Genomic DNA, 18,723 nt, shown 5'->3' on the forward strand with positions numbered 1-18,723 from the left:
ATCCCATCTTTCTTGATACCGTTGCTCCATTGTAGCAATGTCTTGGTGAAATCGGTCTCCGTGCTCATCACTTACAGTCCCCAAGTTCTCAGGAAAGAAGTTCAAATGTGAATGTAAGAAGTGGATCTTCAGTAACATACTGCAGGCCATTTTTTTAGTTTCTTAGTAACGTCTCTATTAATTGGCGATAATTTTCTGCCTTATGATTCTCTAAAAAACCTTTGATGCAAAATATTTCCATGCTGGTAATTCCTTGGGGTTAAGTCTTTTCTCAAAAATGCTGTCCTTCAAAAGTTTTCTAATTTATGGATCGACAAATATGCCTTCTTTTGATTTAGCATCACTGATTTTAGGGAACAGAGTCTTTAAGCACTGAAAGGCTTCTCCACTCTTATCTAGAGCTTTCAAAAAATTTTTCATTAGCCCTAGTTTTATATGCAGTGGAGGAAGAAGCACTTTTTCACGTTGCATTAGCGGAGGATATTAAATATTATGCTCACCAGGAATATAACCTTGTCTGATAGGCCAGTTCTTCTGCTGTTGCTCGACTGCCCCACAAACATAAAAAACAACATAACCTAGTAAACCCTCCTTGTAATACAAGCAACAAAGCTATTACTTTCAAATCCCCACAAATTGCCCAGCGATGTTCATTACAATTTACTGCATTCAATATTAGTGACATGTTTTCATAAGTTTCTTTCATAGTGACTGAATGAGCCACTGATGGAAGGTTCTGTATTGCCATTGTGCAATAAAACTGCTTTTAAGCTTAGTTTTTATAAATCGATGAACAGTCTCCATTCTTCTGGATTATATTCAATATCTAATTCATCCATAAGCCCGTTCACATTTTTGCAGGCACAAACAGAATTTTCCATTACAAAATAACTAGTCAGTTTATTGTTTCGTTTTCTGAACACGGACATCTTGATATGTATGTATTTATTTACACTGCAAGTGGGCTAGCACCCGGTGGCAGTGGTATATACAATATTAACAATACACAATAAAATGATAACCAATACACAATAAAATTTACAATACACAATACAATTTTACAACACATATACAATTTTACACACAATACAATAATAATACACAATACAATTTAACACAATAATAATAAAACATAAAATAAAATACCTAATTTTACAATACAACCTACATAATTATCTATAGGTCCTACATAAGTTTCAATAGTCTTTCACTTTACTCTCATTTCATTCCCTGTAGTGGCACTATGACGCATTTCACTGACACTTTAGCACACATTTCACTGACACTCTGTAACTCATTTCACTGACACTATAGAACACATTTCATTGACGCTATAAATTATCACTGATCGGAACTATTCACTGCACTGTAAAACCATAACTTCACTGACTCACCTCGCTTCACTGATACAACAGTTCAAATAAGTCAAATAATTACATCCTTATGCATACTTATAAACAGAACTACATTTAAACTAAACATTTCTAGTCTAAGGCCCTCTTACACACTAGTTTTAAATAATTTACAATTCAAACCAGCCTAGATAAATACATGTCACCTTAAAAAAATGAAATGTTGAATGTCACCTTAATTTTAATTTTCACTTTATATACAACTTTTTAAATTATTCTTGAATCTCCTTAAGGAAGGACAGCCCTCAAAGACCGCTGCAGGTAGGTCATTCCAATCATTTATAGTTCTATTTAAAAATGAGAATTTACCTACATCCGTTTTCTGTTTCCTACATTTGATTTTAAAATCATGATCGTTCCTACCATAGTACGTTGGCTTTTCTAACCGAGCCGTTATGTCTACCCATGCTTTCTGACCTAGATGTGCTCTATACAATGATGTTATTCTAGTTTTCCTACGTCTGTTTTCCAAAGTTTCCCATTTAAGTTCTTTTATCGTATCGTTTCCATCTTCTCTTTTACCTTTAACAAATTTCGCTGCCCTATACTGGATTCTTTCTAAGGAATTTATCTGGTATATTCTATAGGGATCCCAACATGTAGTTCCGTATTCCATTAACGGTCGCACTAACGTTAGATATGCTATTTCCCTCGATTTGGGGCTAGCCTTTCTCAAGATTCTCATAATAAAGTGAAGTGCCCTCCATGCTTTACCCGTAAAATATCTTTTGCTAATAAATCCCATTTTTATAATCTAGAACCTAATAGTTCAGCGTGTTGCTTGGAAAGACCTAAATCCCTAACTATATCATTACATTCTACCTGTCGTATCAGATGTGGTATTCTACGATGTTCAGGAATGTGGATGGCATCAGCGGAAGTTGAAGGGTAGTCTGAAGATTATGATGGTTCCTGTTCCTCTGAAATGACATAATCTTGCCCACTGGGTGGAGGGATAGGGACAAAGTTCAGGAGAATGTGGCACGGGTCTTATGGCTGGTGGGAGATTAGGATACACAATTTTATATTTAGCTGTCGCAAAATCATTGGAATAGCAAAAGACATGTTATTTTCCCCCTGCAGCCACTCTGTTAACTTCACGTAACACGCTACACAACACACGTGTGGTGCCCAATTTTTGTCTTGTTCATCCACTTTACAGCCAAAATAAAAGTAATGTCTCTTTTACATTGTCTGTAATTGATCGATGTTGTGTTTTCAAAGTTAATTCCCCATAAACAATGCACAAACTATTTGGAAAAAATTTTACATGAACGACGACCACGATCCATTTAATAATATTACAGAATAACTAGTACCGCTCACAACACTTCCACAATCAGAACTAATCGCTAAATTGTTCATTTCTTGTCTAACGATACAACAGCGAACGTATTTCTTCCTTTCCCTTAGTCAGTTCTAACCAGATGTGACCTACCCTCCGTGCAGCTGCATGATAAGAGTAGTAAAACAATAAACCATCGCTAAGGGTAACACTCATTCAACCCACAAAAGTGAAAATATGTTTCAAATGGTACCTTAAAAGAACGGAAATAATATATAATTGTGTAAAAGATATATGTTAAAGAAAAGAATCTCTTTCAAAGTGGCTAGATTTTAACACATTTTTATACGATTCACTAACTAAAAATGTACGTTTCTGAAAAAATGTGACGTGTAGGCACTTTTTCAATGCCATATTCGTAATCAGGACATACAAATTACGTAAAAATAATTATTCTTGTCCATGTTATGAAAACCTTGTTGAGTAGTGTTATTTTTACCAACCAATCGTTTTAAGATGTTACAGTATTTATTGTATACATTTAAATTTTGATATCCTATATTGCAGCGTTTCTCAAACTATGGTCCGCGGACCACCTGTGGTCCTCGAGGTCTGCCCTTGTGGTTATTCAAAAAAGACAGAAGAAACAATAAAATTCAAACGAACTGAGTATCACTCTATAGCTGAAAATCTCAGAGTTTGGAAATGACACATGGCAATCACCTTTCACTTTTCTCCTAGTACTGACATTTTATGAAATTTATTACCCTATCCATCTACCCTATCTCTACTCTAAACAACAAAAGACGGATTTAAAGCATTATGAACATGGTGTGTCTCGCCATCTTTTCTGTGCACATCTGGCGCCGCCCCTGCAACTTAGCCAGGGACCACCCAAATTCGTAACAGAGGACCGAACCTTTTCATGTATTGATGACTTTCTTAATAGCTTTGCCGACACCCGTCTGCACATTGAAATGGTCACGTACACCAATAATACAACTCTGAGGTCACAATTTGAAACTTATTTTCCAAGTAAATATGACGAATTTTCATAGGTTCCTGATCACTTTCATTGCGATATTGAAACTAAGAAACTTTCATTGAGTGAAAGAGAACAGTTAACTGAACTCTCGAATGAGACCGGACTTCCAAGCGAAATTAAATTCCAAGCGAAAGGTATGGTCAATTTCTGGACCTCATCACAAGTGAAAAGAGAATATAGTGAACTGTACAATGGTGCTTTAGAGATTGTAATTCAGTTTGCTTCCACGTATCTGTGTGAGAAAGAGTTTTCATCACTAACTCTAATAAAACAAAGTAGGCTACCGAAATCGACTCGATGTATGTGACGATCTCCGACTTAAGTTTACCAGCATACGTCCAAATATAGAACAACTGTGCAAGAATCGGCAGGCTCATCCATCTCGTTAATGTCACTACCAACATTTATTTATTTATTTTGTCAATAAGTTAAAGTTTATCCAAACTCTTATAGCCTTGAATTATTAAAGAAACAAAATTGAATTATATTCTATTAACATTAGCTTAATTAGTTAATATTAATATAAAATTAATTTCATTTTATTAATTTTAATTAATTCTATTTTAAAATATAAGTATACTGGTAGACTATTAAAATATGCTACAAAAATGATAAATTTGCTTTCGAAGGGAACAAGAGTAAGGTGGTCCGCGGAACTGTTCCGACTTAAAAAAGTGGTCCCCACTTCAAAAACTTTTGACAAACGCTGCTATATTGCATTTCGTCATTAGACAGCTCAAATTTTGCTTTTGGTACTTCTTTCGGCTATTGCTATGTATTGTATAATGTATAATCTGAAGAGGGTTGTACTCAATATTGATTTAACCTTGTTGTGGTCCAATTTCGTTTCGTTGGTACCAGGAATTTTGTTTATCCATAGAACTGCTATCCATTGTTGTATTGAACTTGTATAGCATGCAATCGTATTTCGTATTTCCTTGATTATTAGTAAACATTGTTAACAGAGGAGGAGAGAAGTATATTGCTATACAACCAATGGAATGAGGCCATACTTCTCTCCAGTCGGCCTGGTTGGCTCAGCTGGTATAGCGCTCGCCTTCTATGCCAGAGGTTGCGGGTTTGATCCCGAGTCAGATCGATGGAATTTAAGTGTGCTTAAATGCGACAGGATCATGTCAGTAGATTTACTGGCATGTAAAAGAACTCCTGCGGGACAAAATTTCGGCACACCGGCGTCGCTGACATAAACTCGGCAATTGCGAGCGTCGTTAAATAAAACATAACACTTTCTAACTACTCTCCACCTCTGCCAGTAACTTTTACATCTACTGTCAGACATTATGAAACGGAGTATAGTCGATGAAGCTCTAAGACGGCGCACAGTGCGGAAGGATAGTCACACAGCAGACTGCATGAACACGGCTGCTGAATTCCCAGCAGACCTTCATGGCTGCAACTGGTTTTTGGAGTTTTAGAAAATATTATGCATCACTGACGCCAGCAGCTGGCGAGTGAAGTGGAAGGTGCGAGAGACCAACAATCGTAGTTACGGCATACGAAAATTCAAATCCATTCAGTCATTCTGAAATTAATTATATAATTTTGCTATTCTATTTATGTTATATTCATGTATTAATTTACATAAATTCACAGTATTCTTCTTCGTTTAATGTCTCTGCATTGTTATGCAGCTACTGTTGGTTTGTTTGCTCTGTCTTGTGCACTCATAAGCTTAACACGCGCTGACTGAATATGGCCCAGACTGTATGAAACGATCATAATCAATCCGCGTTCTGTTCACATAGAGCAGCTTTACATATTTACTGTGTATAAGAAAAAACGTTATAATTGTGGTACGCCCCCTGTCACTCATATTATATACAGTATATATATATATATATATATATATATATAATACATACAGGGACATCATTTTATTTTTACTTCAATTTTTATTGTACCTGAGTTTTGGAATGTACTTCACTCCCACCCCTTCTACTAGTAAACTTCCAACCGTTCACGACACAGAGCCGAGGGAGCGTAAGCTGTACTGAGTTAGTGAGTATAGTACGTTCCAGAAATATGTTCGCGTTTTCCAGTGACGGAAGAGCTTTCAATATTGAATCATATTTTCGCACAGGCACTGTCGTCCGTTTGCCTACGTCGCATCTCGGTTTCCTCCACCTGCTTCTGTTCGCCCCTCTGTAAAGTCTAGTAGCTGGGCTATCTTAGCTCATTTCTGAAAATATTTTCTGTTAAGAATTGGACGTCTACGTAGTATTATACAAGTGTTTAAAATAACTTAAATAAAAGGGCCTCGTGAAGTAATTAACTGTCACGTGATTCCTCCCTCCCCTTTCTTCGACTCTACGACAAAACCACTTGGACGGACAGTAGATAGCATGTCTGAGTAATTTTATCTTTTGGGATCGGGCAGAAGTGAAGATTGAATTTACAGTACGTAAGGTACTCTTTTATAGAGTAGGTACAGAATTATTTCAACATGAGTTACTAGTACGAAGAACAAAACTGGTAATTGGAATTAGGTACAATAGTCTAGAGTGCGATAATATGCGCATTAGAAGCCTGTATCGAAATGAACGGCCACCATTAAAAAAAATGTGTTTAAATATCCATATTATGATTATTTTTCAATTTAATTTCATTCTCTATACTGTACACTAATGTGCTGTAGACAGTATAATATACATTGCATAATTAATACGTCCGAATGGATAGGTCAATTCGTGAGTAAAAACACTAAGTGTTAATACAGTACTGTATTTTGATTAAACAAAAACCTAATGGAAATTATCAAACTCAAAATTGCGATATTTCCTAGTTTACATAAATGGATGAACTACTTTTCTTCCCTCCTATACCTAGTAAAGTCATTTGTATTTTACGCCAGTATCATCGAACTCCAGTCGTGGAAGGGGTAGGAAATGGTGTTTCCTGTTTCAATCGTTAATAGAAAGGTATAGCCAGATTAATATTAAAAATGTTAGTAAAAATAAAATGATGTCCCTGTGTCCTAGTTCCTAGAATTGAGAATGAAAGTGGTGTAAAACAAGTTAGAATGAAGTCTTAGTGGTGAAATAAGTACAAGAATTCGTCTCCGTCACGAAAACCAAGCTTAATGTAAAACCATGGAAACAGCACATTCCTTTATAGATCCATCACACAACCCTCGCTCGGGTATATTGAGTGCTGTGTTTGCAAATTGCATATAAACAGAACAAGTTGTAGTAAGTGCTGTGTACTAGATGAAATGAATGTGTTTCTTTAAGAATGGAACAACATTGAAGTTAGTAATAGACTGAGTCTCTTCTTAGCAGGTTGAACAAGAAAAAAAGCAGCTATGGTAAAAGTTTCAGTTGAATGGGATACAAAATTTGCGTTTTGAGTGAGCAGTATCATTGTCAAGCAAGTATTGCATTACAAACTGTGTATCGCGTTGCGCGGTACAGGAGATTCTGAGGGAAAAGCTACAGTTGGGGACAGTAGATGATCGAAAGCGGACTGGCAGGCCCAAGAAATTGACTGCAAGGGATGAACAGTATCTGAAAGTGACAGCCCTGAGAAGTAGAGCAGCTTCAAGTGCACAACTGGCAGCAGAACTTTCTGAAAACTGCAATACTACAGTACATGCATCTACAGTATGACGGTCACTCATCAAAAGTGGTCTTCATGGACGTGTTACTGCAAAAAACCTTTCTTACGGAAGGGTAATAGGACAAGGCGATTATCATCCGCAAGAGAACACAAACTATAGGGAGTCAATAATGGAAACAAGTCCTTTGGAGCGACGAATCAAAATTCGAAATCTTCGGAAGTCAGCGAAGGCACTATGTCAAGCTGAAGAATGGAGAACGATTGGAGGAGGCATGCTGCAACCAACTATGAAACACGGGGGTGGTAGTGTGCAAATATGGAGTTAACGGAGTGGGTGATTTGATAAGAATTCAAGGTGAGCTGACAGCTGTTAAATACAAACAAATATTGATTCATCATGCAATGCCGTAAGGTTTGCGATTAATTGGACAATGTTCCTAAGCACACAGAAAATATAGTGAAAACCTACTTGCAGCAAAACAAGCTAAAGGAGATGTTCAGCTGTTGGACTGGCCTCCTCATAGTCCAGATTTAAATATTAATCGAGTGTCTTTGGCATTATCTGGGCAAAGAGAAGGTGAACAAGCAGCCAAAGTCTGCAACTACATTGTGGCAGGTGGAGGAATATTCCTGCCACAGTTCTCCAGAAATTGCAAGAAAGTATACCTGAGAGAATTCAAGAGATATTGTTGGCTAAAGGCGGTCACACATCATATTAGTGTCATGAACGTACTCAGCGACTCTTGTGTGTGATATTGCTTTTTTCTGTGTTTTCTAAATACTTTGGTAATAAATATTTTATTTTTCATGGTAATTTTGTTCTTTTTTCTTGCAATTTTTATTATTATTATTATTATTATTATTATTATTATTATTATTTACAGTATCAGTTCCATCATTCGACGCTGGCGTTTGACAGTACATGGATCCATCACACTGCAAGGAAATAACACTGTGGATCAGCCCTGGGCACAAAAGAGAAATGGAAAGGAACTCGTGACTCCCAGTCCACCCCATGTGCTTTTCGACTACACTGCCTTATAAACAACGGACAGCAGGCACTGTGCATCAGTGATAGATTTCAGGCAACCAGCAAAAGCCGAAAGTTGGTGAAATCCTTATACATTGCTTACTTTCCCGTGTGCTCGTCGGTGGAGTGGGGATCTGCATGTCTCAAACAAGTTGTGAGTGCCCAGGCCTGCTCTTGATACTCTTGATCAAGTTCCTTTTGGCGATACCAAAGATGAATTGCAATACTCTAACCACCATCTATATCTTATAACAAAAACCTACAATTGAAGACATTATTACAAAAACAACCCTTGTCAAAATTGCTATTTTTCAGGAGAACAATAAAAACAAACAGAACAACACATGTCAGCTGTTTCCATACAACTGGTGTTTATCCTTGTGGTTATTGCACCTGACATGTGTCATTTTCGGAGTCTGTAAACATTTGAAATAGTGGCAAATGTGTCCTTAATTCAATTTCATTAAAAATGACTAGGGCTGTTTTTGTAATAATGTCTTCAATTTAGGAAGCTCAACAAAAATAATGGCTTTTAAGGGTAGACAACCCGTGAGAAGTAAGATTTACATCGCAAATTAAGCTTTTAGGTATAACTCCCTATACAGTTGATTTGAATAATTTCGAGGGAAAAATTGTTCCGGAGCCGGGTATCGAATCCGGGACCTTTGGTTAAATGTACAATCGCTCTACCAACTGAGCTATCCGGGAACTCTACCAGACACCGATCCAATTTTTCCCTCTATATCCACAGACCTGAAAGTGAGCTGACAACCGTCAAGCAACCAACACTGAGTGCACACTAACTCTGTATGACTTAAATTGTGGCTTTCTGTTAACTAACAGTGACGTGTACTTATTATGCAAATCAAGCTTTCAGGTATAACTCCCTGTAAAGTTGCTCTGATAATATAATTTGCATGATACACGTCTCTGTTCGTTACCAGAAATCCACAATTAAGTCAGAGTTAGTGTGCACTCAATGTTGGTTGCTTGACGGTTGTCAGCCACTTTGAGGTATGTGGATATAGAGGGGAAAATTGGATCGGTGTCTGGTAGAGTTCCCTGATAGAGCGTTGATACGTTTAACCAAAGGTCCAGGCTTCGATATTAGGCCCCAGAACAATTTTTCCCTTGATATTATTCAAGATTTACATCGATAATTTCATACTGAATCAGATCAACTCCTTCAGATATTTAAGTTACACCCTAACGTACAATGAAGAGTGACATTTCTAATAAAATCCAAAATTATAATAAATCTTAGATAATCATTAAACAAGTCTTTACAGTCACAAAAGTACAAAGACATACAGGGACATCATTTTATTTTTACTAACATTTTAAATATCAACCTGACTATACCTTTAGATTAACGATTGAGAACCGGAAACACCGTTTGCTATCCCCTTCCACGACTGGAGTTCGATGATACTCACGTAAAATGTAAACAAATTTACTAGTTATAGGAGGGAAGAAAAGTAATTCATCCATTTACGTAAACTAGGAAATATCGCAATTTTGAGTTTGATAATTTTCATTAGGTTTTTGTTTAATCAAAATATAGTACAGTATTAACAATGAGTGTTTTTACTTACGAACTGAGCTATCCATGCGAACGTATTCATTAACCGTGTATAATATACTGCCTACAACACATTAGCGTACAATATAGAAAAGTTAAACTAAAAAATAATCATAATATGGATATTTAAACACATTTTTGAAAATGGTGGCCGTTCATTTCGATAGAGGTTTCAGTTCTTTTGTGTATATTATCGCACTATAGACTATTGCATCTAATTCCAATTACCAGTTTCGTCCTTCGTACTAGTAACTCATGTTGAAATAATTCTGTACCTACTCTATAAAAGAGTACCTTACGTACTATAAATTCAATCTTCACTTCTGCCCGACCCGCACAGATAAAATTACTCAGACATGCTATCTACTGTCCGTCCAAGTGGTTATGTCGCAGGATCGTAGAAAGGGGGGGGGGGATCACGTGACAGTTAATTACTTAACGAGGCGCTTTTATTTCAGTTATTTTAAACAGTTGTGTAATATTACGTAGACGTCCAATTCCTAGAAGAATTTTTTTTTTTATTTTAGTATGTTATTTTACGACGCTTTATCAACAACTTAGGTTATTTAGCGTCTGAATGAGATGAAAGTGATAATGCCGGTGAAATGAGTCCGGGGTCCAACACCGAAAGTTACCCAGCATTTGCTCATATTGGGTTGAGGGAAAACCCCGGAAAAAACCTCAACCAGGTAACTTGCCCCAACCGGGAATCGAACCCGGGCCACCTGGTTTCGCAGCCAGACGCGCTGACCGTTACTCCACAGGTGTGGACTCCTAGAAGAAATTGATGTTTTCAGAAAAGAGCTAAGACAGCCCAGCCACTACCCTTTATAGAGGGGCGAGCAGAAGCGGGTGAGGGAAATCGCGATGCGATGTAGTAAAACGGACGACAGTACCTGTGCGAAAATATGTTTCAATATTAAAAGCTCTTTCGTCACTGAAAAACGCGAACATATTTCTGGAACGTACTATACTTACTTACTAACTCAGTACTGTTTACTGAATGCGGCCTTGGTTCTGTGTGGAGGACAGTTGGAAGTTCATTAGCAGAAGGGGTGGGAGTGAAGTATATTAAAAAAACTCAGGCACAATAAAAATTTAAGTAAAAATATCCCTGTACAAGACTTGAAATATAAATTTTTTTTGTCAAGACCAGTTCTCTGCTATGGCAGTGAAGCCTGGACTATTCGACTCTAAGATGTCCGACGATTGACCGCTGCAGAAATGAGACTTGTACGAAAAACTGCTGGCTGTAGTCTTCTGGATCAGGAGAGGAACAATGACTGCAGACGAATTAGAAATATCATAACACCAACTGTGCAATATCTAGCCTACAGCGATGCGGACAAAGCTGACTTCAGCACGTGGAGCGCCCAGACTGCTTCACTGCACACATGAGGGAGAAGACCTCACAACAGCACGGGGCTTACTGCTTCACGCATGGGGCAGCTTACCCAGCTCTGAGTTTCTCGAGGGCACGCGTCCTCTTGCTCCGTGTAGTCGGCCCTTTGATTAGTACAATGATATAGAATACAACGTAGTTTTTAAAACTGCAGGATATTCAAAGGTTTTAAAGACATTTTCATTATCATCGACACCAAAGTTACTGAAATGGCATAGATAATAATGACGACGATATTATTATTATTATTATTATTATTATTACTAACCGTGCCCGCGCGCTTCGCTGCACCTGTTATAAATAAATATCATTGACTTAAATCTGTTATACTTCCAAATTCAGCTTTGTTATTGTTAGTTAACAAATAATTTTCTCCTGAATTACGTTCAAAGTTGCATTTAGAACTATGAATGTAACTGTTATTACCATGCAATGGGTTCCGGAGTTGTTCGATTAATTCTACTTTTAAGCTTGGTATTATGTTAGACCTAACAGCGTCTGAAATAGAGTATATTTGTAAGAACTGAGGGTTGTTACTCTCAGTTGGAAGAAGTTTTGTCACCGAACGATACCATTTGAAATAAGGTGTTGCACTGCCCTATATTATTTAAAACGTGTGTTGATAACACATGTTCTGCTGTAAGTACCTACCTAAGTTTCTAATTGGTTGAGAGGGCTCTTGAATCTAAGGAAGAAAAACTTTTCCAGCAGCGCAACGTATTCAAGGCTAATTTACAAACATGTTAAACGAATTATTCTTGCAACTGAAACGAATGCTCCCTAGACCAAATAGTCTTATTTCAATTATGTAATTACTTCATAGTTTCATCTGGTATGATGTTATGACTGAGGTACCTATGTTGTTAATTATTTTTATTGTAACATTTGGCCGTAACTGACCGAGTATATAAGATCTCGCGCTCAGAGGGATCTGAGATGGCCTACAAACCACAAGTCATGCTAAAGATGTTTCTTTGTTAATTATTCAATGTGGAGTATTGTGCACTACATAGAACAGTTACCTATTAAGTATGCATTGCCATAGCTCACCCAAATACGTAATTAAGCAATATGTACGTTATGTTATTGAATAATTAATACTTAATATGTGCCACGTGTATATTTGTAAAATTATTCCATCTCTGGCTTTCATTCTTTCATAAAAAACGCAACGCAAATCAGGCATCAAATTTCAGTACGGCACCTCCAAATAGCATTAACTTTAACTGCAGTAGAGAGAGAGAGAGAGAGAGAGAGAGAGAGAGAGAGAGAGAGAGAGAGAGAGAAACTCATCCGGCCTTAATCAAGGATGACCACGAGGATCCGGAAATGAATAGCAAACAAATACAATTAATTAAATATGAATAGTGTTATAAAAATAAAGTGTAACAATTAAGCACCATTGATTATCAATTGCAAAATAAAATCTTAGAAGATGACTAAATTATACTGATAAAAAAAGATTTTATTTAAAATGAGCATATCCTTAATTAAGGCCTTCTGAGTGGTATAAATGAAATTGTATAATCTGCAGGGAATCTTTGAGAATTTGCGAGATGATTTTTTGAATTTCAAAAGATGATATTGATAATTGTTTTAAAAAATGATATGTAAATTTTGGTAAAGAACTCCGAGCACCAAAAAATAAACCTGTCACTGACCAATTGAAGAGAGGGATGTTATACTTGGCACTAAGGTAGGGAATACAAGGTTCATAAACGGCCCTCTTTTCCTGATCAACCTGATGAGCTTGGTTTAGATCTCTCTCCATGCGTATAGTTGGATCTATGATAATAGCCTTTTGTTGTTGCCTGTTTATTGCTATTATATCCGCTCTTCTGTGAGAGTCGTCTTCAGAAATACAGTGGACCTCTTCATGAATTATTAATTTCGACACTATACAAAATTTGCTGTGCCTAAGGTTCTGTTTAGTCCTACCTTATATGCATTTGTGTCCAGTCCTCGATTCACACATGAGCTGTAATGACATAAAGCCTACGTCCATCTAAAGGAACTACACTTTCCAATGATGAAAGAATTATTTAAATCTATTAAATGGTTTCCTGAGATTGCCTCATACAAACACAATTTCTCTCTCTTTATAATATAATAACATTTATAGTCGCGACGCTGTTATTCCCGGCGTGACTCCTCCTCTTTGCTTACGTCTTAGGAAGTGAAGGCTCTATAAAGTCTAGGTAAGTAGTAATGTTCGCCATTTTTGTTCTTTCGTTGCCGAGCTACCAGACGAGGGATCTATTTGCCACACAGTTAAACATCATCATGTCGTAGCTCCTATGATAATAAATCAAACGCACTGTAATTCAGCAAACAATTGAGCGGCAAATAACGTTCTCGTGTGCTTTCTGCGGACGCCAACGAAAGAGCCAAAATGGCGGGCGATTATATTAAGTATTTATCCAGCCTTAGGAAATGCTTAACAACTTCATCAGCGAATCAGAAGGCGCACACGTTTAAATGTAGCCGACCTGCAACGTGATTGGCTGCCGGAAATTAGAGCGACGGGTCTATAGTATATTATAAACACATATATCATATCATCCGTATATTAATTCGATTGTTGTCCAAGAATTCCAAGGCCGCCTTAAATAAATGCAGACTCATTTGTTTCATCTTTATTACCCGTATTTTAATCTGACCTGGCCATGATATAAAAAGCATTGTTATTTCAAAACGGATGTATCTCGCCATATGGTAATGCAGAATTCCTGCACAGAAATATTATGTACTTCAGTACATCATAGTAATATTAGTCCTATCAATATTTTGCATAGAATAAAACTTATGGCAAATCGTTTTTTAAGAAACTTTTGTTATGCAATATTTTTCATAAAAATCAATAATAAGGGAGATATTTCGATTTATTCAATTAAGGCCCCCTTATAACCTCCCTTTTAAATAAAGTATGTTGAATGCTATATAGCCTATAATATGTTACAACGAACTTAATTTATATTCTAATTATCATATAAATCGGTTCAGCCATTATCGCGTGAAAAGGTAACAAACATCCAGACATACAAACAAAAAAAAAACGATTTTCCGGTTTCAGGATGATGTTGACACCAATTATTTTTGAAAAATCAAAAATTACCAGAAGAATTTCGGCTACAGATTTATTGTTAGTATAGATTATTATTATTATTATTATTATTATTATTATTATTATTATTATTATTATTATTTTAAATACAAGGCGGCCTTAGGAAATAGTAGGCTACAAAATAAAAATACAATTATCAAAACATATGCATAACTACGAAATTGTATTTATGGCAGTCAGATGTAGCCTACATGAATTGCCATTTTATGTCTTGAATATAACATTACGCAAATGACCTCCATCGGCATTGATGCATTGCTGCAAGCGGTATGGAAAGTCTCTCATGACAAGTTGAATCAATGTTGACGCGCTCTATTTTATTAATTTTTCTGTGTTCGTTTTGTAATAATTATCCACTGAAGTACAGTAGGTTAAAATTGTATTCGGCAATTTTAAATGTATGATGGAATGGTATGATTGGTGAAACCACAGTCTACTATATACAGTCGAGAAGCTTGGGGTGATTTTTTGCATTTCTTGCGATAGTTGCTAGCCGCTTGGAGCGCTGTGTGTACTAGGAACAATAGACTGTCACTGCCATCGTGATCTAATACAAGCCGTAAGGCAGACCATGTGACTCGCTTAACCCGGTCACGAAGGGCGGCGTTTCAACCATATAAATTAATTGGAATGCATAAAAAGTAACATATATTTCTCTAAAATGTAGTGTAATTGCATTAATACAATTTAAAACAATGATTTTTTTTTATTTTAGTTGGTTATTTAACGACGCTGTATCAACTACTAGGTTATTTAGCGTCGATGAGATTGGTGATAGCGAGATGATATTTGGCGAGATGAGGCCGAGGATTCGCCATAGATTACCTTGCATTCACATTACGGTTGGGGAAAACCTCGGAAAAAACCCAACCAGGTAATCAGCCCAAGCGGGGATCGAACCGGCGCCCGAACGTAACTTCAGACCGGCAGGCAAGCGCCTTAACCGACTGAACCACGCCGGTGGCTTTAAAACAATGATTAGGAGACACTTCAGACATAATTCCTTGCGAGTTAAGGTGTAATATTATTTTTGGTGTGAAAATTACGTTGTTCGTATGTGTAATAGACCTACCTGCCTTTATTTCGATTAAATATTGCGAAATTATTGTACATTTATGCACGATGCAATAATTTTCAGTTGCACCACACGAATATTTAGATATATTGAAATTGTAGGTTATGTTTACTGTCCCAGTTGCCCCTTTCTGTCTAATTTTAGTGGTCTCCAATGCTCTGCCATTCATATAGAAATATTATAGGTTATGTTTACTATAGCTTATATTCCTAAATTCGCAATTATACATTATAATTAAGCATAATGTCATGTATAATACTCCGCACATTCAATTTGTCTGTATTTTAATACTACAATTGAGTATTGGATTACTGTATTTATCTACTACCTAAGAGACGAAGTAACAATCGTACGTACATTAATTTCATAAGCGTGGTATGATAAATTTTCTGTCTTTATCAAGGAAGGTAGATGTGCTATATTAAAATGACAAAATAAATTCTTTTTTTATTAAACTTCAAAATAGCTTCCATTCTAAACTTAAAATGTTGATGCGAAAAGATTTTGTTAAAATGTAAAATTCTCTCCACATTAAAATAACACAGTTATGTAATTATTTCTGCAACATATTATGCAACAAGAAGTAAAGGGAACTTACGGACACATTACACTAAATAAAACTTAGCTATGATACGCAATGAAGTCATAATATAATAATTCACTGAGCTCCATACAGTAAAATAGAAAGCCGAACATATATTACGGCCTGGTCTAGATCGAAAAGGCATTGACTGTGCCGTATTTCGCATTGTTGTGAAAAGTTGTGTAAACTGTGAAATGTTCGTTATCGGTTGTAATATCTGTAAATGGCTAAAATACAATAATTTGAATAATAATATGGGACAAGGAGACGTTTGTGGTACTATAAATATTGTAAGAAAAAGAGGTCAGAGTTATCCTTCTTCCGAAAGATCCAGGAAGGAAAATAATATATAAACCTTATGTATTTCGTATTTCAATAGTGGAAGGAAGGTGTTAATTTTTCAAAACAACATGATATCAAAAGTACAATACATTTTATCGTCTGCTAGGGAAAGAGTCTGTGACGAGGCGATAGTAGCGATCCTGATGGCTAGCAACTATCTATGGATGCATATTTAAACTGTCTATATTTGCATATTTAGTAAGTATTGAGCTTCGCAACTGTACATACTAAATTGTGGTGAAACTAAGATTGAAGTACTTCCGGTGGTTTCGGAAATAAATATTCTTGAATTTATAAGGTATTTTTTTGTGGAATTGCAATTGATATGTGCAAGGCATAACATTAGCCTAAACTAAACAAACCTAACCTGTTACAGATTCGTGTACGCAAGGTGTTTCTATCATATCTTTAAAATTACCTTTCATTCGTGTTCATTTTTATGTTTATATCATTTAAACAGTTTACTGAAAACATAAATGAAAGACTCGGCAATTTAATTCTTAAAAGAGAGAATTCATTCAAAAATAATAAAAGTGGAATTGCAATAAGTAGGAATACTTGTAATCACCAACGCGTCACATGGGAAATGTCACGTAATCACTCCAACAAACTGTGAAAGGCACTGTGGTACCTGTGTCCACCTTTCCGACCAAATTCTGTCCTTCCTTATAATTAAATGAAGAACAGACCAGCAGTGGGATTGTTACGCGGTAATAAAATAAATATTCGCACATACTGGACTGCCTTTCCACAGCTGTAAATGTATAAAAGCATATTCCACAATGCGATTACGTATTACGCAAAGCTGGTGCGTTTTGCTTAATAAGTCATGGCCGCAATTTCGACAAAGCTAGCGGACGTCACCGTGGACACGAAGAAGGCTTTTCTATAGCACGCAACACTCAAACTTGCAACTTGAATATTTGTAAGTTTTTCGGTGCAGGAATTTGTGATAGGTTAGGTTACATTAGCTTTGTTTATGCTCTTCTTATGCCTTGTGTATATGAATCTGTGACAGGTTATATACTAACTAAAGTATAATGTGCGTTTCACGTTTATTTTGAAGATTCGCCATGTGATTATCTGACATTCTGCTTACAGTTCGGGAAAACTTGAGAAAACAAACCGAAGCGGTTATCGAAAACACAGATCCACATCAGTAGGGAAGGCAACGCGTGATTAAAGCAGTGTTAAAGCAGTCTTTAAGAATGGCTGTAATATCACAACGATGCAGTTCTACAATAAGAGTAATACCGGACCAAGAACCCTACCTTATACTAAAAAATATAAAACAAACACTCAACATTTACTTTGACATAAATTCTAAGGAAGAATTCTCTGGAATAGTCCGAATTCACGTTAGAAATATGAAATAAATCAGTTACTTGTAACGCATGAATCGCACACATATAGTAAATATTTCTTCCATAATGCGTAAGTATTTTTGCCCCTGTCGTAAATAAAAAATAGACCGAGGTCTGAGTATGACACTTTTCTTAAAATAACATAAAGGAACATAATACACAGCTAGTAGCTTGAAGTATTACAATGACAAACATACTACAATAAAAAATATAGATATATTTTTGTAATTTGGAGGTTAAACGTGATAAAAAACAAAACTTCTTTATATGCATAACTATTTTAAGTATCATCAGTATGTAACTCACCGTTATGTTGCACCGTTCCCTTCGTAATCTGTTCCTTTATCTTCAGGTTTACACCGAACTTTAATTAAACTCAGTCCACAGAAACTATTTACGTGCACACAAACAGATTCCAACGAACGAACACTGTCAAGGAAAACCACGCACTACACAATAATACTGGGGAACTCGATCTTGAAGAGAGATCGTCTTGATTTCAGCGCTTCAGCGTAACTTCTTAAAGAAATTTAAAACTCTTCCTAATCTTGAAATAAACTCAGTAGGCCTAGCATAATATACGAAAATAAGGCTTATATTACGGCAGATACTTCAATCGAACGCAGGAAAGCACTGAAGTTGTGCGACAGATGAAATACTATAAGCTAGAAAGTCTCTGTGTACAGATGGCGTTGATGTCAGTTTACCAATACACATACGAATTCACAGGATGTTTCAAAATACATTAAACTGAAAATAGTAACAAGGGAAATTTTATGTGAATTGCCTATCATTTGACCACAATAAAGTCAATGTTGTTTTTCCATCTGTACGGATATCAGAGTGAATAAAGTAGTAGAGTGGTAACTACCAGCTGGTACCTGCCTGGTACAGGTTGACAAA

General features: G+C 36.3%; 1 protein-coding gene across 4 annotated transcripts in view; it reads right to left on the reverse strand.

The window, feature by feature from the left end:
• The window catches only part of LOC138693491 (uncharacterized), a 64,380-nt gene extending 45,924 nt beyond the window's left edge, over positions 1-18,456 (reverse strand). For all 4 annotated transcript variants that reach the window (XM_069817497.1, XM_069817496.1, XM_069817494.1 and 1 more), the window contains exon 1: positions 18,127-18,456. The gene's annotated coding sequence lies outside the window, so the exon portion shown is untranslated. The remainder of the gene's footprint in view (positions 1-18,126) is intronic.
• Positions 18,457-18,723: the final 267 nt, after the last annotated feature.

Source organism: Periplaneta americana, chromosome 17 (genome assembly GCF_040183065.1).
Source record: "Periplaneta americana isolate PAMFEO1 chromosome 17, P.americana_PAMFEO1_priV1, whole genome shotgun sequence".
Classification (NCBI taxonomy): domain Eukaryota; kingdom Metazoa; phylum Arthropoda; class Insecta; order Blattodea; family Blattidae; genus Periplaneta; species Periplaneta americana.